The sequence below is a fragment of the Cavia porcellus genome, unplaced genomic scaffold, assembly GCF_034190915.1.
Source record: "Cavia porcellus strain 051 isolate PalLab524CR breed Dunkin Hartley unplaced genomic scaffold, mCavPor4.1 scaffold_42, whole genome shotgun sequence".
NCBI lineage: Eukaryota > Metazoa > Chordata > Mammalia > Rodentia > Caviidae > Cavia > Cavia porcellus.
The window spans coordinates 7,893,688-7,915,891 of NW_026947525.1; the positions used below are offsets into that span (position 1 = coordinate 7,893,688).

Genomic DNA, 22,204 nt, shown 5'->3' on the forward strand with positions numbered 1-22,204 from the left:
AATGGACGGCATGGTCAGCAGCCCCTCTGAGTGTCTTCTGGTAGCACTGAAGCAAACAAATCAACTACACTCCATTTTGAAAGAAAACATGAAACTTGAAAGTTACTGGGCAGGTCCTAGTGAAACCCCACAAGGGAAGATGGGGCTCACAGGGAAGTTTGTCAGATACTATAATACAAAAAGATTCAAGGATACATCAGTGACTGGCATGGGCAGGCAAATGTATTAGACAGATTCAGATAGAAACAGTGAGTGGCCTTAGTGTGAGGAGCCACAGGAGGCGCGGCTCTCACAATCAGGAAACCCCATTAACAGAGGAACGGGGCTTTCATGGCTTCCCTAGGAGCAGCAGGCATCATGACTGTGGGCCCAGGCATTAGTGGGTCTCCTGTGGGCGGGATATGGATCCCTGGTGATTCTTGCATTAGCGGGACCTGGAACCTCCTCTGCTGCTACAGGTCACCTCTCCTTGCAGTCAGTGTGAGGGATGAGTGGGGAGAGCGGTGTGCACTCTGTCGGTAACCAGAGGCAGAGGACACACACAAGGAGTGACTACTGTCCTCATCGTCATGGGGTAAGAGGTGGCAAATGAAGTCTGTTTTAAGAGGGTTTCCGTCCTATTGCAGCACCATGAACACATGGAAGTCGGCATTTGAGACTCTAATATATGATCACAGCGTTCTAAAAACCAAGGAGAAGATATATTGAACATTACTATTTAAAATGATTAAAATAGTAAGTGTCATATAATTTGACACCTTTAAAGTCAACAAAGTCAAACAAAAGAAAACAATTTTTTAACTTTATGTCTTGGAATAAGAAAGTGTCTTGTGTTCTGAGTAGCCACAAATGTTAAAAACCCACAGATCAGCAATTTGTACAATTTTCCTCCTCTCCAGGCACCCAAAGTGAATTACATTAACATTACAAAATAGCTGGACGTGGTATCTCCAGCCCACAGTCCCACCATGTGAGGGGCAGAGGAAGGAGGCCGGTGAGTCTGAGACCAGCCCCACCCCAGCTTCACACACAGGAGACTCACCTGGGCACGGAGGAGCTCAGCGTGCAGACCAGGCCCTGCCACAGTTACTAGCCATGACACTGACTCTGCTGGTTCCTCTCACCACAGTTTTGGGGAGAAGGGGTTTTAGGAACACTGCAGAGACACCAAAGCTCTTACCACATTTGCAAGGCAGTCTTGGTGGACATGATGGGAACCCGAAAATGCAAAAAGTCTTACTGAAAATAAGATTTTATGTTGTGCCTGCCCCAAAACATGGCACTTTGGCACTTGATAAAACAAGAGGACCTGGAACTCTGCACCACCTTCTCCTCTCCCTTTTCTAAAGCACAGGGTAACTCCAGTATGGAATTGCTCACCTTTCAGCCAAGCGAGTCAGAAAGCCTTCACATGAGCAGTATGCTGCCGAATACAGAGGAAATACAGCCTTGTCACTAGAGGTCAGGTTAAACAATGGAATTTGCACATCAGGATTGTTGAATCATTCACAGATTAGTGTCAAGAGCCCACAGGTGTTTATTCACTTACAGCTCACAATCATTCACCGATTCAGCCAGTCTGGTAGCAAAGCTCCCGCACTGCCCTTGTCTTCATCGCTTCGTTTTCTTATGAAGCGCCCTGGGTCACATAAAACCCTCAACAGATTTCTACCTGTTTTACCACTTTTCTCTGTGTTGCAAGAATACTAACTGTGGAGCTGGGGATTTAGCTCAGCGGCATAAACGCCTGCCTTGCAAGCAGACAGTCGTGAGTTCGATCCCCGGTACCCATAAAAAGGAAAAAGACCAAAAAAAAGAATACTAACTGCAAACCGTGAAAATATCTCCGGTAGTTATTTTCCATTATGGGGTGCATATATCCACGTTTGTTAAGGAAACCCTTCTACTTCTGTAACATCATAAAACCATTAGGACATTACACATACAGAAATCAGGCCACACTGTTCTAGTAGGGTTTTCTTTCATGGAACTTAAAATTTTATACTTGTGTGGTCACAGATGTGTTTACAATTTATTAGAAAACTTTTAAAGGGGTAAGTTTTACTCATTTAAACTCTTTAAAGCATGACTTTAAAAAGCACATGTATTTAAAGTCGTGAAGGTCAACCTAAACTGTGCTGATGAGCACAGATCAGTGGGTTGGGGCCAGGGTGGAATGAATGAAAGCAGAGGAGCCCAGGGGCACTCTGGGTGTGAAGTGGGTCCTTTAGGCCCTCACACAGAGGAGGCTGCATTGTTAAGCTTGATGAACTCTGCATTTCAGTGTAGGCACAGTATTGAGTACAATAGGTTACAACAGATGAAAATTTATACATTTCACTTAAAGTGCATGTTACTTTAAAATATTCAGTTATACACTGTCTAAACAGGAATTACCAGTGCATGATCCTGTTTTTAAAAGTCCTTGCTGGCCTGAGGCAGGTCAGGCACTGCGGGCAGGAAGACGAGGAAGCCTTGCTACCCGATTGACACTGCAAATGCCAGGGTTGCTCCTGGCACCCCAAGTCCGTGCTTCACTTCTCCTGCCTTTCTAACAGCTTTACAAACATTAAATTTCCATTTTATCTTTCAGTATACCTTGGTACCTAAACCATACATTACAAAAGTGTGTCATCACTGATCTTTCTTTTAAAAAAAAATAACTCCATCAGTGGGTCCGCACCTCTGCAAGTGAAACCAGTTCCTGAGGAGACATCTGCACCCAACACTATGGCTACAGTGTTTTTGTGGCCACCAAGGTGTGGCTTCATGCCAGTGGCTCCCTAGAGATGAGCAGGAGCTCCCTAGAGATGAGGAGGAGGCTCTCAGAGCTGGACCACTCCTCAGCCACCTCAAGATTAGAGTGCTGCCACCTGGAGGACACTGTCTCAAGGTAAGGTAAACGAAGAAAGTCATGACTCCAGTGAGTGATAACACTGTCACTCATGTGCTGTCTAAGACAGTTGTTCGCAAAGAAAGTCGGAAATGCCAGCTGCTCAAAGAAGCCCAAAGCACCAATCAGTAAGGAATGGGGAAACTTGGGAAATGGGTACAAAGCTACCCATGACAATACAGTTACGCCCGAAAGCTGTGAGGCCAGAGCTTTCAGGCTCCCCATCTCTGGGTCTCTGCAAGGGATTATTGTTTACATAATTTTGCCCATGTCTGAGAGGGGGGCCTCGGAAGGTAGAATAAAATCTTGGCTGCTTCATCTCAAAGTCACAGCACAGCGATGAACTGTGGCTCTCTTACATTTTATTTTTGTAAGAGATGGGGTCTTATACTAGGGCAGGTATGCATTTTGATGGAAGAGGTTTGAGGACAGTAAGGATTAGGTTTATGGTGAATATTACATATCAGTAAACAGAAGAGTCTGTCTGGAGCTGAACTGCTTGCTCTGCAGGTCTTTCTCAGTGTTCCTGTAATCTTTGCTCTTAAGTAGCCTTAAGTGTAAAAGCTATCCTATCCTGTCCTCAAGTTTCTATGGTCCAGTGGATCACATCCTCCCACTGTTCAAGCCTGCATCCCAGAATCACACAGCTAGCGTTATACATCTTACATGAGCAGTAATTCAAACTCTGTCATGATTTGCCAGAAAGAGAGTCAGGCAGTCTGGGGAAGGAGTTCAAGCCTAGATACTTTATTTCCATTAAAATGTCAGCTAGGGCTGGAGATTTAGCTCAGCAGCACAAGCACCTGTGGGGCAAGCATGAAGTTGGGAGTTTAATCCCCAAGACCCCCAAATCAGCTAAATGAGGCATCATTCTGACTCTATTCTACAGAAGAAAAAACTGACACTCAAATAGGTGAGGTGATCATTTCTGGGTTTCACACTTTGTGAGCCAGACAGTTAATGTTCAGTGAGGCATAATTCTGACAAAATACATTCTGATAATTCACAGCTGAAAAGAGTGAAAACGGATCCATGCGACTCTGGGAGTGACTGGTCATGGGAGTAAGTGAGGCCCCTACCAGCTGCCTGGGTGAGGCCACCACCTTCCACTGTGCTGAATGCCCGCTAGGTACATGGTGCAGGCTTCCAGGATGCAGGGAGGGAACTGGCTGTCCTCATACCGAGGTCTCACTGTGAACCATCTAGTGACATAGTCACACACTTTCATATCCTCCCCAGCATTCAGGGTCTAGTTTAGATGCAACCCTGTCTGGATGCCCTTATAATTTCCATGTACCCATCACAGTCTGATGGCTCAATCAGGGAAACTGGTATAAATGGTCATACAGAGACAAGTTTGGGGCAGGACAATTTCTATTAAAAGAAATCATGAGACTTACTGATGCCTTTGGGTGTGAAAGAAGAGGTGCATTAGTGAGGAAAATGATTCCTATGTCGACTTTTTTGTAACTGATGGAATCCCATACTAGGACAGGGAGAAAGAGTGGAGAGGTACATTTGGAAGGAAACTGAATGGAATTTATAATGGATAGGTTTAGCATGTTTATTACACATCAGAATAGCAGTACAGAGTGCAGGGGGAGTGGGAAGTTTTGTTGACTGAATAGAAAAATTAAAGTTATAGCATGGCAAAGGAGCTTCATTGTATCAGAGAAAAGGTTAAAAAATTGGTGCTAACATCTCTGCTAAGCTTTCCAAGCACAAGAACTCTCAGCGATGACCCACTTGAGTTTGTTCCCACATTGTAGGGAACTGAGGTATACAGAATTCCCATTCTGGTCCTGCTCCTCATTATAGACAAGAACATCTCAGGTTCCCAAAGTCCACGGATGACAGCAAAGAAGTTTGGTCTGAATTCTTGCCCAGATTCTTGCTGCTGACCAGCAGCTAAGCTACTGACATGGACTCTAGAAAGAAGGTGCCTGTGGGTGTCTGACTGGAGACGGCCTGCACTTCCATTTTAACTCTGGAATCTGCCCCCAATCTCTCTGTCTCCCTTACTGGCATCACCTTAGCACGGTTAGGCTTCCCGCAGGGTCCTCGTGTTTCTGAGAGTCATGGCCAACTCTGTTGTCTGATGAAACATTGAATCCATCTCTCCCACTCCCAAAAGCTGGAAGTCAACATTCTTTTGCTAGAATTACAAGGTGACATAAATAACTGGAATGCTTGGCATTCACCTTAATGTCAGCTAGAACCTTCCTACATTAGGTGTGGAAAAGCAACTCAAACATTATATATAATTTATCTCATGCAGAGCCTTGGAAGATGGCAAGACAGCATCTGCTGTGGCCTCACCTTACACACGTGAGAGCTGACACCCAGCGCAGTCTCTCAGTTAAGCAGTAGTGCCTTGCAGGGGTCATTACTTAGGCCATTACAGAAACCATGAAACACACACTATTCGTGTGGTGACGAGATGGGGAAACCAAGGATGCTGCCTGTAATGCAATTCGGTTCACAGTGCCCCACTTAGAGAACAGACGTGGAGCTGATTGCTTTCTGTTTAAAGTTGCTGTGGGGAGTTATCCCTGTACCCCTACCAGGGAACCTTGAGATAGCTGCTCCTACTCTTTTTTTTACCAAGTATTAGGGAGATCCTGCAAACAAGCCTCCCCTGTGTGTATTATGTATGATGTAGGTAGCTTTTATTGGATGCCATAGTGCTCACATTGAAGACATTCATACTGATTTGAGGGTTTGCTATGGCCTTTTGTTCTCCTGTTCCTCTGGTCTTCAGCCTCTCTGTGTGTGCTTTGATCTTCTCTTTGATGCTGGAGCATGTGTTCCAGGACCACATGGTCCTCCCTGCCCATTCAAGTGCTAGGTGGGAATCGGCTAAGGGGCTTGGTGACTCGGGTGGGGCTCTGTCCTCAGTGCTTCTCTCAGTGTTCATTAGGTGAGGAATCACAGGAATCAGGGTGTCTTTGACTTGAGTAGTTCCAGATCCCCACAAAATATCCTCCACTCACCAGGCTGACCTACAGTGGGACCCTGACCACTGGAATTCTGGAAGCTACTAGTGGGGAGCTGAGCCTTAGTTTACTTACATCACTGAGTGAAGCATCTTGTGCTCACTAGCCACCTTCATCCCCTTCTCTTATAGATGCCCTCAGCACTGTGCTATGAAAAAATGACATTACACCCTATTATGGTCACTGATCATATTGCTGTGTTATTGTGGTTATTTATTTGCTTACAGTCATCTATTTTTCTCCATTGGGGCCTAAAAATAAAGCAAGCTTTCACACAATTTAAACACTATATAGTCATATTTTCTTTTTCCTTTGATAAAATCTTAGGAGCAGAATTGCAAGGTTACATAAAGATATGGCTACATTTTAAGGAACTGACCATATTTTTCCAAGATATTTGGAAATATCCATATATCCTCCACATATTAGTTCTAATTCCTTACTATTATTGTCAAAATTTATAAATTTTTAGTCATTCTGGTGGAATCTATTATTAAATATAAAACCTGGACTTGTATTGGCACAAAATCAGAACAACCCAAAGCCCATTAAGTTGTCTCAGTTTTGATAAGGGGCCAAAAACGTGTGCAGGAGGGGAGGGCACCTCCTTAATACTTGGTGCTCTGAGAACTGGCTGTCTACATGGAGAAACTGAAACAAGACCCCTCTTTCAATGTGCACTAAAGTGCAATAAAAATGAATCAAAGATCTAAATATGAGAACAAAAGCAATCTGCAGACAAAAATAAAATTCTTCATGACAGAGGCATCGGTTCCACACAGACTCTTCATTACACAAAATTACCATCAAGAATCAACAAATGAGACCGCATCAGATTAGAGAGATTCTGCACAACAAAGGACACAACCTCGACTGAAAATCAACCTACAGGATGGAAAAATTTTTTGCCTCAGACAAAGAAAAATACCTAGAAAAAACTCAAAAAATGTAGACACTCAGAAATGAAATAATTAAAAAATGAGCACCTGAAATGAGCAGACTTCTTGGAAGTACAGATGAAAAATAAATACACTTTAAAATGCTCAGCACTACTAGGCAGTAGAGAAATAAAGGTTAGGACAGCACTGAGAGTCAAACTTACTCAAGAAAGACTGGCTACCTTCAAGAAATAGAGCAACAAATGCTGCAGAGAAAAAGAGAAACAAATTCTATGGGGGGAAAGGAACCTTCTGTCTTATTGGCAGAAATGTAAAGTGGAAATGCAAATTGAATTGCAAAATGGGAATTAGTGTAGAGACTGCTCAAAAAACTAAAACTAAGGGCCAGGGATTAATTTTTTTATTTTATTTTAAAGAGATTAAGACAAAACAGGACATAACAGAGCAGATCAGAACAGAACAATGTAGGCAAAACAGTGTATCACCAGAAGACAACCCATAATTAACAGTAACTACCACGATGTATCTTTCTTTGAAATAGTTGAGCATAGCTTCATATACAATAGTATCAAACAAAACAAACAGTATAAAACCATTCAAGAGAATGAAATCATTGCAGGTCTTTCAGAACTGAATAGCAGAGAACAAACAATGGCTACTATATTATCTCATTTTCCATAGCAAATAAGTTTATACTATCATACATAATAATATCCAATAAGATATAACACAACAGAGCCAAAGGAAACAGAAAAACAAAAGCATAGTAGGACTTCAGAGTAAGATGATACTAAATCAGCACTGGCTACAGATAATAAAATCAAACAAACTAGGATGAAACCATTCCAACTAATGGATGTAGACATTATAAGGCTTCAGAGCAATGTAATGGGAAAACATGATCACTATAAATTCTTATGTACTTTTACCATTTCTTGCACTAGGGAGACTATGCGGTATTTATACAGGCGAGTTTGAGTTATTTCACTTATGAGTATGGTCTCAACTTGTGTCCATTTATTTATAAATATCTCAATGTGATCCTTCTTTATAGCTGAGTAGTACTTCATTGTATAATAGGCTGACCCTGGGGCTTTCCAGTAGGGCAGGAGGAGGAGGAGATGGAGGAGAGAGACAATCAGAGTGGCTTTACCTTGCACGGTCAGCTGCATGCTCCTGTGTGCCTGGGAGAGCTCTCAAAGGTGCACCACATGCTGACCTCTGTCCACTGCTCCAGCATGCTGGGAAGCCCCAGAGTGAAGGCATGCCCCGAAAGAAAGCTTCTGGGCTTCCTTCTACTGGGGATTACAGTAAGTGAGTTGCTGGGGTCCAAAATCATCAAGCCCTGGGCTTGATTCTCCACTGAGTGTGCACTGCACCCTGAGATATTTAAAGCATTGATGTTTTTAGAAGCCTTGGAAACAACCAAGGAGCCTCAAGGTTTGAAGAACTAAGCACTTGGCATACTTCAGAATATAGAAAAACATGGGACTGCTATTGAGACACTATAGTGACACTGTCCTGGCTTCAGCCCTAGGGTCCTCCCTGGGAAGCAGGGATGCAGACATTGTCGTGGCTGTGCTGCAAAGGTCTCATGAGAAAATGCAGGAAAGTGCAGTCCAAGAGGTGGGGGAAACCGAGTATTTCAGTCTCTCTGAAGCCCTGATGCCTGTGCGTCCTCAAGACTTTCCCTCAGGGCCCCAGATCACTTCCACTTAGAAGCCCCACGATACAGATGTGTGCTTTGTGTATTTTCCTTGTTTTGGTTCCTGTTTGGCTTTTTTTTTTTAAGGAGAAAAAAGAAAAAAACAGAAAAAGGGTACAAGTTATACAGAATTTCAGAAAAAATAAACAGTAGGAAACAACTAGTTAATAGATTACATATTGTCATCTTAGAAATAATAGTTCAAGTTACAAAATTAAAGCATATAGAGTGGACATTCAAACAGTGAGACTGCAAACAGTTCTGTTCAATGATCCAATAAAACTCGGTAATATAGTTACCTGTCTTATACACTTAAATATACATGCAGTTATGTCCTTTAGAGCACTTTCTTTTCCTCTCTTTTGTACAATGACAATTACACAATTACTTTTTTTTTGAAGAAAGTAAACCAAATGTGACATAATAGGACAGAGTCAGTCAAATCAAAAGGATGGACATAATAATGTAAAAACAAAATACAAGGTGATCAACAATGGTTACCATTAATGCCTCTTGCTATCTTAAAAAGAATTGCCTATATCATCAGTTATAATAAAATTGAACAAAACAGTAAAGAACAACTCTAACACTATTCCACCACCAGGTGGCAGACCTTGTCCCATGTGCTAGTTGACAACCAGATTTGGAAAGATCCCAAAAGCTCTTTCGGGTGGAATGCCTGACTGGGAAGCACCACAGCTGCAGGGATGATACTTCCCAGGTTATGCGAGGGCCATCCGCCATCATCATCTCTGTCCTTGCCTTCTACAGGCCAAGAAGAAAGTGCAAACTCATGCAAACAAATGCGTGAAACTGAGAAGAGCAGGCTCTAAAGTGAAATGAAGCAAAATGCTGTGAGGCGGAGCGGAGCTCAGAGCAGATCTGCTCCCAAAAGGTCACAACTTTTCCTGTGACCAGAAAGACAAGAGGAGCCAGCCTGCTGGGTGGTATCTGGAAGCAGCAGGCTAGGGGTGAGCATCCATGTGCAGAGACTCAGCAGCACAGGAAATTGTTCAGAGGGGAGGTTAGCAAGGCGCCCTGTAATGCTCAGGTTACTGGGAGCAGAGGAGGACAGAGAGCAGTGGGGAACCAGAGCCTGAGACCCACAAGCCTGTGCTGTGAGGCAACATTACCCTAATCTTACTAGCTTGAAGGAACTCTTTTACATGGTGGCACACACCTGTAATCTCAGCATGCAGGAGGCTGATGCAGGAAGATCACTGTGAGTTGAAGACTAACTTAGGCTTCATAGTGAGACCCTGGCTCAAGACAAAATTTAACATTTACTTTCTCCCAGATTCTGTGTGCCAGGAGCCAGATACAGCTCAGCTGGGTCCCTCTGCCTTAAGCTCTCTCAGGAAGCTGAAGCCCTGGTCTCAACTGAGGCTTGCCTGGTGGGGATTCACATTTTTGTTAAATTTTTCTCAAGCACATTTATTATAGAAAACTTGGGAAATCACAAATAAACCACCAAAAACTACCCATAACTGTTGTCTAGAGTAAACATTTTGTCATATTACCTTCCTCTTTGCACATGTATATATTTGGTTGAGACTTCATGTTATGTACCTGTTGAAAAAAAAATCTTTGTTTTCAGAAAAACTGGAAATTTGTGAATTTTACTTGAATTTTAAATCTCTGACAGTGCTGCTTTTCTTTTTTCTAAACATGCTTCAAAAGCTTCCTTTTCTGCATTCTCCCCTATCTCGGGTTAAGTAGCATGCTATTACTTAAGAAAAATCACTGTGTTTGGGAAGACTAAGGAAGCTGGACTCCTGAGCACATCCTCTTTGGGGATGCCGGGGTTTCTTATTAAGCTGCTGGCCTAGACCATGCACCCTCTGATCCTGTAGCTGTGCACCTCCACGCAGATCTGTGAAACCTAATTTGCCAGTGGGTAACTTTCACAGGCTGGCTACAGAGCACTTCTAACATGGAAAATACTGCTGGAGAAGGCTGATCTTGATGTTGTCATAAACAAATAGCTAATGCAATGGGATGAGAAAATGTGAAGAGAACACAGCTGACTGCTTCGAAAAGTTTAATGACCCAGGGAAATGAATCCATAGGATATTACAAGAAGTAAATGGGAGCAGCACAAGGGACGTGACTGTCATCGTAGTGCTTGGTTTACAGGTGCTACGTGAGGACCTTGTGTATATAACACTAGCCTTGAGCCAGGTTGCTGATGAGGGTGTTAAACACTTAGACAAGGTTACTTTGCTTAGGAGCGTACCAGGAAAAAAGGCTCTAGTGTGTGAGTCTAAAAAACTCTCCACAAATATTGGGGACCTTCAAAATTGACTTTGGCTCAAGCTTATAAAAATAGAGGTGTCCAGGGATACAGATTGGGATTGATCCCTTGTGAGAAAGATTCTTAAACACATTCTAAAGTATTACAGATTAACAGTTCTCTGTAATAGTAGACTGAGAAAATGATGCATATGTAAATTTGCCATATTGATAGATATTGGAATATTTTTCCCTGCTATCTGCTATGTGAAATCTTCACTGAAAGTGATTGTTAGCTTTTTATTTTGTGTTGCAGACCAAACTCAGTGCATGACTTGGGACTCTGTCTCCAGAGGTTGTCTTCCTAGTGAAACAGGAAATCCAGGAAGTGGACTGTTTGCTTTTCTTTTTTTTTTCTGACGCGGCTCCTGACCTCGCTGTGGGTGGGATTCTGTTCTGCTCTTCGTTCCATGGCTTGCATCTCTCTTTTCCTTAGTCTTCAGCACCAGCTCCCCAAGTTGGCACGATCTCCTTTTGTCCTCACACCTTATTTTTATTCTCTTTCTCTTCTTCCTATTCTCTATTTTGTCCTTAATCCATTCTAAATTTTAAGCCCTTTGGGCAAACCATTAGAGGAAGGGGACAAACTGGGAGCCAACAACAGTAAAACAACATGACAAGGGTAAGTCAGTACATCTCAGTTATAACCATCAATGTCAGTGGTCTCATACAGCAATCCAAAGGCACAGACTGGCAGAAGAGATCAAGAAGCAAGATCCCATAATATGCTGTATAAAATAAACATACTTAATCCAAAGAAATTCATAGACTGAAAATCAAAGGGTGGAAAACAATACTTCATGTGACAGTAACCCAGAAAAACATTGTGGTAGCTATTCTATTTGAAGATAAAATGAATATCAAGCCAAGACTAATTAACAGAGATAAAGATAGTCACTATATCCTTTTCAATGGAACAATCTAAGAGGAAGATGTAACAACCATAAATGTATATGCAATATATAATGGTGCACCCACCCAATATAAACAATTACTGACAGACATGAAAAATTATGCCCTAAGGGGCTGGGGATTTAGCTCAGCGGCATAAACGCCTGCCTTGCAAGCAGGCAGTCGTGAGTTTGATCCCTGGTACCGATAAAAAACGAAAAAGACAAAAAAAAAATTATGCCCTAATACAATTCTATTGGGAAACCTCAATGCTCCATCATGACACAAAGGCAGATCAACTACACAAAAAATCAATTATGAAATATCACAACTAAATCAAACTTTTAAAAACAATGGAATTAGTAGATGTCTATAGTGTTCCACCCCATAACATCACAATACACGCTCTTCTAAAGCTACACAAGGGACATTCTCCAAAACAGACTGAATACTGGCTCATAGAATATCCTTAAGTCAATGCAAAGAAATTGAAGTTATGCTGTGCATACTCTCAGAACAAAGTGCAATGAAACTAGAAATCCATGCCACAGAAAACCACAGAATTTCATAAACACATGGAAATTAAATAGCACCCTAATGAACAATTAATGGGTCACAGGTGAAATTAAAGATGAAATTCGAGAGTTTTGCAATTCAATAATAGCATCTTGTGGGAAATCAAGAAAGCAGTCTTAAGATGGAAATTTATGGCAGAGAATATCTATATCAGGAAAACAGAGTAAGCACATAGAAAAACTTAATGTTGAACCTCAAAATTGCTAGAAAAACAAGAGCAGGCTAATCCAAATGGTCATACAAGGAAAGAAATTATAAACATCAGAACAGAAATCATCACCCTGGCAACTAAAAAAAAATACAAAGAAAGTGAAATTGCCAAACCCTTAGAAAACCTTAAGAAAAAAAGGAAACAAAAGACTTAAATTCACATAACTATGAGTTAAAAGGGTGACATCACAGCAGACCCTCCAGAAATTCAAGAACTCTTCTATACCTACTTTGAAAACCTGTATTCTAAGAAGATGGAAAATACAGAAGAAATACAGACTCCTGGATACACGTGAATTAACAAAGCTGAATTAAGAAGATATAAAAATCTTAAATAATTAAATATCAATAAATGAAATGAAAGATGAAATTGAAAACCTATCAGCAAAGAAAAGCCCAGGCCTTCAAGGATTCACTGCTGAATTCTATAAGAAATCTGGAGAACACCTAACACCAACGTTTACTTCTCAACGTTGTAATGAAGCTGAATGAGAAGCAATACTTCCAAATTTGTTCTTGGAAGTAAATTACCCTGATACCAAAACCAAAGAGGGATCCAACTAAGAAATAGAATTGCAGGGGCTGGGGATTTAGCTCAGTGGCATAAGTGCCTGCCTTGCAAGCAGGCAGTCATGAGTTCGATCCCTGGTACCGATAAAAAGGAAAAAGACAAAAAAAATAGAATTGCACACCAGTCTTATTAATGAACTTTGAAGCAAAAATCCTTCATAAGATACTGCATTTATGCATAATGCATAAGCATTTATACAATAAATGCATAAACATAATACAGCATATAAACAAAGCCAAGAACAAAAATTATATGATCATTTCAATAGATACAGAAAAAGATTTTTCAAAGTCCAGCCCCGTTCATGATAAAAGCACTACAGAAAATTATTTCAATCTGATAAAAGACATCTATGACAAACCTGTAGTCAACATCATACTAAATGGATAAAACTTGAAATTTTTCACTCTAAAATTAGGAACAAGACTAGGATGTCTACTGTCTCCAATCTTATTCAATCTAGTTCTGGAAATTTTAGAACAATTAGACAAGAAAAAAAATAAAAGAAATAAAGATAGAAAAGGAAATAGTTAAATTATCGTCATTCACAGATGATATGATATTCGGCATAGAATATTTCAAAGACTCTACAAAAGGCTTCTAGATTTAATAACCATATATAATAGCACAGCTGGCTTCTAGATTTAATAGCCATATATATTAACACTGAAAACTTAATAGCCTTGTTGTGCTCGGATAACACACTCACTGAGAGAAATTAGTGGAACAGCACCTTTCACACAGTAGTATCCAAAGAAATGAAACACCTAGGGATCAATCTACCAAAAGTAGTAAAATGCCTCTACATTGAAAACTACAGTACTCTGAAAAAGGAGATTGAGGAGGATGTTGGAAAATAGAGAGACAGCCCATGCTCTCTGATAGAAAGAGCCAATATAGTGAAAATGGCCAAACTTCCAAAAGTGTTTTACAGATTCACTCCAATTCCATTCAAAATTCCAACAGCATGTGTCACAAAATTAGAGAATACAAGGGCTGAGGATTTAGCTCAGTGGAGTAAGCACCTGCCTAGCAAGCCTGAGGTCATGAGTTCGATCCTAAAACTGCAAAAAAAAAAAAAAAAAAAAAAGAAAGAAAGAAAATTAGAGAACACAATCTTCAAATTCATCTGCAACCAGAGGAAATCTAGAATAGCAAAGACAATCCTGGACAACAAATACAAGACAGGGGGCATTACAATCCCTGACTTGAAATTACACTACAAAATTACTGTGATAAAAACAGCGTAACACTAGCGAAAACAGATGCAAGAAACAATGGAACATATTAGAAGATGCAAAAACAGCTCCTGACACACTAGTGACCTTATCTTTGACAAAGGTATGAAATGCATTCCCTAGAAAAAAGCCTCTTTAATCAATAGTCGTGGAAAAACAGGCTTATATAGGCCAAGGGTTAAAACTGGACCGGAATCTTTCAGCATACCCTAAGCTAAAATCAGAATGTATCAAAGATTTTAATATTAAAACAGAAACATTAAATCTGCTAGAAGATAAAATAAGTAAAATGCTTGAAGACATTGGTACAGGCAAACACTTTCTAAACAAAACACTGACTGCCAGGAGCTTTCACAAAGAATCAACAACCCAGATCTTACCCTATTGAAAAACATGCACATAAGAGAAACCACCCACAGAGCAACCTACCGTGTGTGAGAAAATGTTTGCCAGCACTATTTCAGATTATTATTGAGGGTTATTATTGACAATGTATAAACACTCAAAAAAAATGAATCTTCCCAGATTTAAAGACCAAAACTAAGACTGAGCATCTGAGATGAATACACATACTCAGACAAAGAGATATAAACAGCAAATAAATATTTGAAAAATGCTCAGTGTCACTGATTTTTTGAGAGATGCAAATTAAAACAACACTGAAATTACACCTTTCCCCAGAAAGAATGCCTACCATCTAGAAATCAAATAATAACTAATGCTGGAAGTGCTGCGGGAAAAAGGAGCCCTTCTCCACTGTCGTGCGAACGCAGACTGTGCAACCTCGGGGGAAATCAGTGTGGAGAAACCTTGGAAAAAGTAGGACTACAGGTCCCATTTGACCCAGCCATTCACCTTTTGGATATCTCACCAAAAGAAATAAAAAACACCAAACCCCAGTGATATATGTGACCCAAGATTCTAGAAGCAGATTTTGTAGGAGCCAGATCTTGAAAATGACATAAATGTCCATCGACTGAGGAATGGATAAAAACATCATATTTTCTCATTAATGTGAGAAGCTGAAAGAAGAAACGTAAGTCTATGTCTATGTCTATGTTTATAATAATAGTTAAGAATTTATCCTATTCATTTCTGTGAGTTCACTGAAGAGGAAGATTTGTGCCTGTATTGTTTGGACTATTGAGTGCAAATGTCTTGTGTTTTGGGTGAATGATTAGGAGATTAAAATGCATAATATAGGTACCATTGTTGCCACTGATTAATGTGTTTTGTAATTTTGTCATAATTTTTTCCTTGTTCTTCTTTTTTCTTTTTCTTCTTGAAATAAAATGTATTTGGAGAAAAGAGAGAGAGAGAAGAGAGTTCACGTCAGGAAAGCCAGTACAGTGAGCTTCTCCAGGAGATTCAACAGCATACCAGGTTCCCCTGCAGATTAAGCATCTCCCCCAAATGAGCATAACCATTTCCAATAATAAGGCCCTGAGCTCCTCAGATGATGAGAAGAACCAGGTTCAGAGCAGAAAGCCAGCAGGACAGCTCCTCCAGTAGAAGTCACAGAACCAGCTCTTCCTCTTCTATTCTTCTGGGTATGTTGTGGGCGGTGCTCAGGAGGGCCCCTGCACACACAGCACCACACTGATGCAATTTTTCTGGACGTCACAAGTTCACCTCCAGTTGTCACTCCACCAAACTGTGTAAGAGGCATTTGCTGACAAAAGTGTGGCTACCACCACTGGGAAGCCACCAGCTACATGTGCCTTTGTCCTGCGCAAGGTGTGCCAGAAAATGCTGTTTGTGTCAGGCCACAGAAAGCTGCACTAAGTCCAGTACATGTTGATTCATGTTCAAGTAGCACCTTGACTGTCTCTGGACGTTGATTGACTTCTCTAGCTATGATATCAGGTGAAGTTTCCTTGACAGCATCAGCTCATTCGTGATTTTTCACCTTGAGACTTAACACTCATCTCCCACATCCCTACCACTCTGGGCTCACTGGGACCTTCCCTCCACTTGCCAGGGCACAGCCTCTCTGGCTACACATGACTCTGCCCTGGAGATTCTATTACTAATGTTGCCAGTGAGTTAAAAGCAGAACTCAGTCTATAATGTGGGTCTGAGTCGTTGTCCATGCCTCAGAGACCACAGTTTTTTCATGGCAATCTTGAATATTATTTTTAAGGTATTTCATTAGTTGGAAGCCAGTAGGGAAGTCTCATTTATCTGAGAAAGCAGGCAATTACAAGACAGCTTGTACATTCCTGTTGGGTTTTCAAAGTTACTGCATTAAATTGACTTCCATCAATTTTCCTGTGATGAAATTGGAGGTCTTAGGCAGGGCAGCCTGGAGCCAGTACACAGTGAGGTCTGAGCTTATCCTGCTGCCCTCGTGTCTGGCAGCCAGGAATGGGACTTGTCTTACATGTGCCATGTGGTGCTCATGCACGTTTTACCCCAAGAACTCAGCACAGCACCCAGGGGCCACAGCAGTCCCCTTCAAAAACACTGGGTGGATCTGAGTAGTACCCTGGCTCTGAGATTGCTAAGAAATGGGTGGGGGGAAGAAAGTGCTCCTGCCTGGGTTACAAAGCCTGAGGGGACTTTGCCTAGGCTTCTCCAGGCTTCTTCAGGAGCAATAGGAAGGTGCTAACGCTGTTTGCAATGAATATTCACGAGTGTGTCACTCTTTATCCCTCAAGTCATGTTCTAGGAAGAGCTATGTTACAAAAGCATCCTCCATGGAGGCATTACCAGATGGGAATCATATGATGCTGTGATGTTTTCAGACATTTAGGACTGATTGTGAGGAGCAATCTCAGCACAGATTCAGAGATGAACAACCACATATGCAACGTGAAAGAAAGCATGAACACAAGGACTCTTTAACCACTGGGTCAGGCCATTGTAGCTCAGTTAGAAAAGGAGGGGATGGGTCACCCCCTCTTACCCTGGCATTCTACACTATCCCCTGTGGCTATTCCCGACTCCATTATCCTAAGAGAGATAAAAAGTAGAATAAGGAAGCTTAGGAGATGCAGATGCCTGAGGTGAGCGCACATTCAGTGTTAGACCTGCTAGCCTGACCTTCTGGTCAGCATTACCCTACTCCCCCCTCACTGGAGGCCTGAAACACCAGCTGGCAAGCACATCTCAAGATTCGGGGAGGCCCTAAGCAGGTGTCCAGCCTATAAATACTAAAACCCTAAATTATCAGCACACTATTGTTCTGTTGCTGCTTTTCTGTCACTTGGTGTGTGCTACACATTCATTTGCATAGCTGAGCCCTGAGTGCAACCTCTTACATATTAAACAAATGGAGCTGCTGAGCATACAGTTGGCAATCCTTTCTCATGATGCACAGGGGCTGAACTACTATTAGCCCTGTGCCCTGCAGCAGTGGTTGCGAGAGCCAAGGGAGAGCTTAGGCAAAAGGAAGTACCGTGCTCCTTGGTGCATGCTGGGCTGAATTTAGGATGTCCACTTGTCCTACCATAGCACAATAATTTAAAATAGCTAAAAGCAATACTAAAACTATAAATGTTTTTAAAAATTTAAGTGTTGTAGCAAAGCAATTGTTTTTTAATTTTCTTGACTTAAAGAAAATAAATTTAACAAAATTGCCATACGATAAAGCTAAACTGAAGCTGATTGTCCTGGAAAAGATTTTCCAGGCTTCTGAGCATTCAGTCGATGAAGTATTACAAGCAGTAGAAATTCAAATGCTAAAATCATTTTACAATCATCTCCAGATTCACCACACCAAGAATGCTGGCTTTTAATGTATTCTTCATACCGAATCTCCATAGAAACATTAAACAGAAAGTAACTTGCTTTATAATGGCATGAATGACATTCAGGAGACCTACTTTCTAGAACATTTACCACTAATCCTGCTTTATTGGCACCATGTCAATATGGTGTTTTTCATTATTTTATCTATTGTCATTATAATTCTTTATCAGGAAGTACACAAAAATAAATCATTTCTACTATTTGTCTATAAAATATGATCTCTAATAATATCAGTAAGTGGTTATTAATTATTTGAAGGATATAATTAAACTTATTTTTGATGACTTTGTAAAATATCAATTGTAACTTTTTGTATCTAAGACATATCCATGAGGAACAAAGCAAACTTTAAAAATACAGCTTCAAAAAAAAAAAAATACAGCTCCAGAATAAGTGAAATGACACTTACTACAGGCAGTGAAATCTCTGTCTAAGCTGTAACAATGGAAAAGTAAAATTTACTTTGTACCATAGACCTATTAAGCTAAATGAACTTCTATTCTGTGTCCTACAGGTGTGCTTAGGTTTCTTATTTAAGCAGCAGAATTATTTCACTGACTGAAGTCAAGTGAACTTCTTTGAAAAAATGCATGTGATGGAAAACACCTACGATCCCAGGATCTGGAAATCTGCAGCAGGAGGATTGGATGTATGATCCCCACCTGGGAAATTTAGGAAGATGAAATCTCAAAATTAGAAACAAAAGTAGAAAACAACTGAAGATGTAGCTGAATGTAAAGGCCCTTCATTCCAATGCTAGTGACAGAGAGAGGAGACAGAGGGAAATTTTGAGGGTTTTTTTCTTTTTTTTTTTTCTTTTCTTTTTTTTTTTTTTTTGTAATAGGAAATGTACCCATGACTCATGACCTCACACTTGCCAGGCAAGTGTTTGTGTCACTGAGCTAAATCCCCAGGAGGCAGAGGGTTTTTTTGACCTTGCTGAATCACTAAGGCAGGGTTCATACTTAGGATCCTCCTACTTCAGCCTTCCAGATACTGGGATCACAGATGATTTTCATCACGTGCATCACTTCAAAGCAATTGATCCTACTGCAATAAATGAAATAATTCTGCTATTTGCATAGTATGTCAATTTTATGGTATCTTAACATAAACAGGGAAATCTGGAAACTGGATGAAGAATTCTATAAAATTTTTAATAAACTCTTCAAATTTAGCTATTATTCCAATCCATTTTGATTTTCATTTTTCTTTTAAACATTCATGGTCAAGGTGATTCTCTCTTCAAGATACCTGTGAAATTTCAGTCTGTTTGCCTTTGAAACAGTGATGATGGACAGATTCTTCACCATTTATACCCCAAGCTGCTCAGCAGGTAGTGGGTGGCTGAGTCCTTCGTCATCCCAGTACCTACTGACCCATGGCCTACTTGTCAGCAGCCCCAAATTAAATTAAATTTAACTAGCCTCAAATTAAAGTGGGCCATGTATATAGATAAAAAGGAAAAAGCCTTCATTCAAAGCTAGCTCTGAGGCTGAGGAAACTGTTTGCATGAAATCATGATGCACTGTGTAGAGGTGGGCAAGGGTTTTACAGTAAGGAATAGAGAGTAGAGGAGCAGGCAGAGACATTCAAATCTCCTCACGCAGTGGATCGCTGTCAGCCATCTTCAGCTCATTGTCCAGTTTTTCTAGAAAGGAAACTGAGCTCCAGCCACTTTGATGTCAGTATCTGCATATTTTTTAATCATCTGAACTGAGGAGATGTTGGGGAGCTGTTTATGCCCTAAGCCTCAGGAAGCCACTTCTCACTAAAGGAAACAAAGTGAAACATTTAAAATTTTAATTTCCGGTGCCACTTACAGTTCCCTTTCTGATTTCAGCCTGTGTCCTGAGGCCTCAGGTGTCACACCACCTGCCTGCTGTCCAGAGCGGGGCCTCTGCTTTGAGTCCTTTAAAGCCACCTGGAGCACAAGACAAGGGAAGTCAGCGCTTGAACCGCCCCCAATTAACTAAACTTCATGATGTGAATTATCAATGAAAGCCAAGCTCCGGAGATTTTTAACCACACTAACTTACAAGTTAGCAGAGCCTGGGGCTTTTAATCAGTCCTGCATCAGGGTTACCCTTCAAAACCTCAGCAGCTCTCCTTACTTTGGTAGGTCTGGCATACAGGTAACTCTTTGATTCTTGCTAATTGTCCCCCTTATCTCTGAATGTATTTTTAAGACACTGTCAATTAATCATAGATAGCTATACAGCATGGTGGCCAGGAAACTTTCATACGTATGATTAATTAGAGTACATGCTGCATTGCAGTGGCTGTGACACATAGTCACAGCTCTAGTTGTGTTAAATTTGAACAATATCAGATTTAGAAAGAGTGATTCTTATAGTCTGCTGTCATGTATAATCTTTTCTATTTAGTAGTTAACATCTTAAGTTGTTAGAATCTTGACAAACAATGGTTGCAATGGCCATTACAGATTTTAATCTCTGTTTTATGCCATAAACAGACATAAAACCAGTGGAAAACCATAATGCAAATTTATTCTATGCCATAGACTTGAACTAAGAAACACAGGACCAGGTTAATGAAAGAAAGCCAATATTATTGTGAAGCAAGCTTTAGTTCTTCTAGAAATGTAATTAAGATGATTTTTAAACTACTGTGAATTCCCACTTAGAATAAAGCACACAATTTACTAAGATTATAATTTACTGACACCACTGTAATATTTTAGATACTCAGCAGAATCTAACCAATCTTGAATATAAGGTGAAAACAATGTTTATTTTACAATCTAAGAGTATAAATTTTTGAGCAGAGTGTTTCTTATTAGCCCAGAGAAACATGGCTCTTGACAATGTATGACCATACAAACATGCAAAGTAACAATTCAACAAAACCGGTGACTTTCATACCATGTTATGATAATGCCATAACTAAGATAGTTCTTAGTCAATTTCAAAGTTCTTGCCCTAGGTGTTTTGGGGGTTTTTTTGTTTTGTTTTGTTTTGTTTTTTGGTCTTTTTCCTTTCTATCGGTACCAGGGATCGAACTCACCACTGCCTGCTTGCAAGGCAGGCGCTTATGCCACTGAGCTAAATCCCCAGCCCCTGCCCTAGGTTTTAATACATTATTTTTTGTGCTAAATTAGATACACCTGGTCAGAAATTTATATCTCACATCAGCTCTGTTGCTAACTCGCTGTAATATGGGAAAAGATGCCTGATTAGGAACAATGCTGCCCACCAGGAAAAATGCAAAAGGAAAACTTCCGTACTCACAGGTGTTTGCTGTGGTGGTTAAGGAAAGGAGGAAGCAGCATACAAAAACCAAGTTTTAGGGAACATGTTTTACAAATGTTTTCAAGCACAGTTGCTTTACATTGAGTCAAGGACTGTTACAGAAACCAGGTGGAGTGAAGCCCCAGGAAACTGCCTGACATTAGTCAAAGAGCCTCGGCCTTCAGGAGCCCCACTGCTCTTGCTTGCCACCATCCTAACACAGACAAATGCAAAGAAAGCTGGTGTGGATATCATGTTGGACAAAGTGATTTCCGAGAATCTTTTTTTTGTACTCACAACTTCTTTTTTGCCAAGCAGGCAGCTATACTGCTGCACTAAACCCCCAGGCTCAGAGAACCGTTTTGAGGGCAGTTCCATGAAATCAGAGGGTGCCTTCTGCTAACATGCTACAATGTATCACAACCAAATGACCTTCTTCACGTCATGGGTAACTACAAATATTTAGAGAGATGCAACATGGCACTTTTAGTTCTGAGCACTTTGTGACAGAGCTCCTGACAGGCACCTTCAGTGCTCTGTGTTCCTGAAATCTTTCCATCTAAGTTTGTTCACCTCCAAGTGATAAAAGAACATTGAGCTCTATATTGCTTCACTGTAGCTCCCCAATCAATATTGGGACTGATCTCTGATGAAAATGACATGTGAGGGGAGGGCTGATAGTCACCTTTACTTTTGGGAGTGTTGTGTGTTTTATTCTCAGTGAGAACAGGGGCTTTCCTTGGGGATTCCTAACCACATTTATGGAAAGTGCATGTCCTCCCTGAGCCCACAGCTTTGGGACAGAGCAGGAAAGGGGCCACATCCTGTAGCTTCAGGGCTGCACCCCCTCCAGTCCTGCCGGGCTCCACTCACAGTCCTCATACACAATCTGCTTCGTGGACATATTTTACTGCTGATTCACACACTCA

General features: G+C 40.8%; 1 long non-coding RNA gene across 2 annotated transcripts in view; it reads right to left on the reverse strand.

Moving 5' to 3' along the window:
• LOC134474895 (uncharacterized) overlaps window positions 1-22,204 on the reverse strand; it is a 111,678-nt gene that overhangs the window by 88,667 nt on the left and 807 nt on the right. For both annotated transcript variants that reach the window (XR_010045815.1, XR_010045814.1), the window contains exon 2: window positions 19,848-19,948. This is a non-coding gene — a long non-coding RNA (uncharacterized LOC134474895). The remainder of the gene's footprint in view (window positions 1-19,847; window positions 19,949-22,204) is intronic.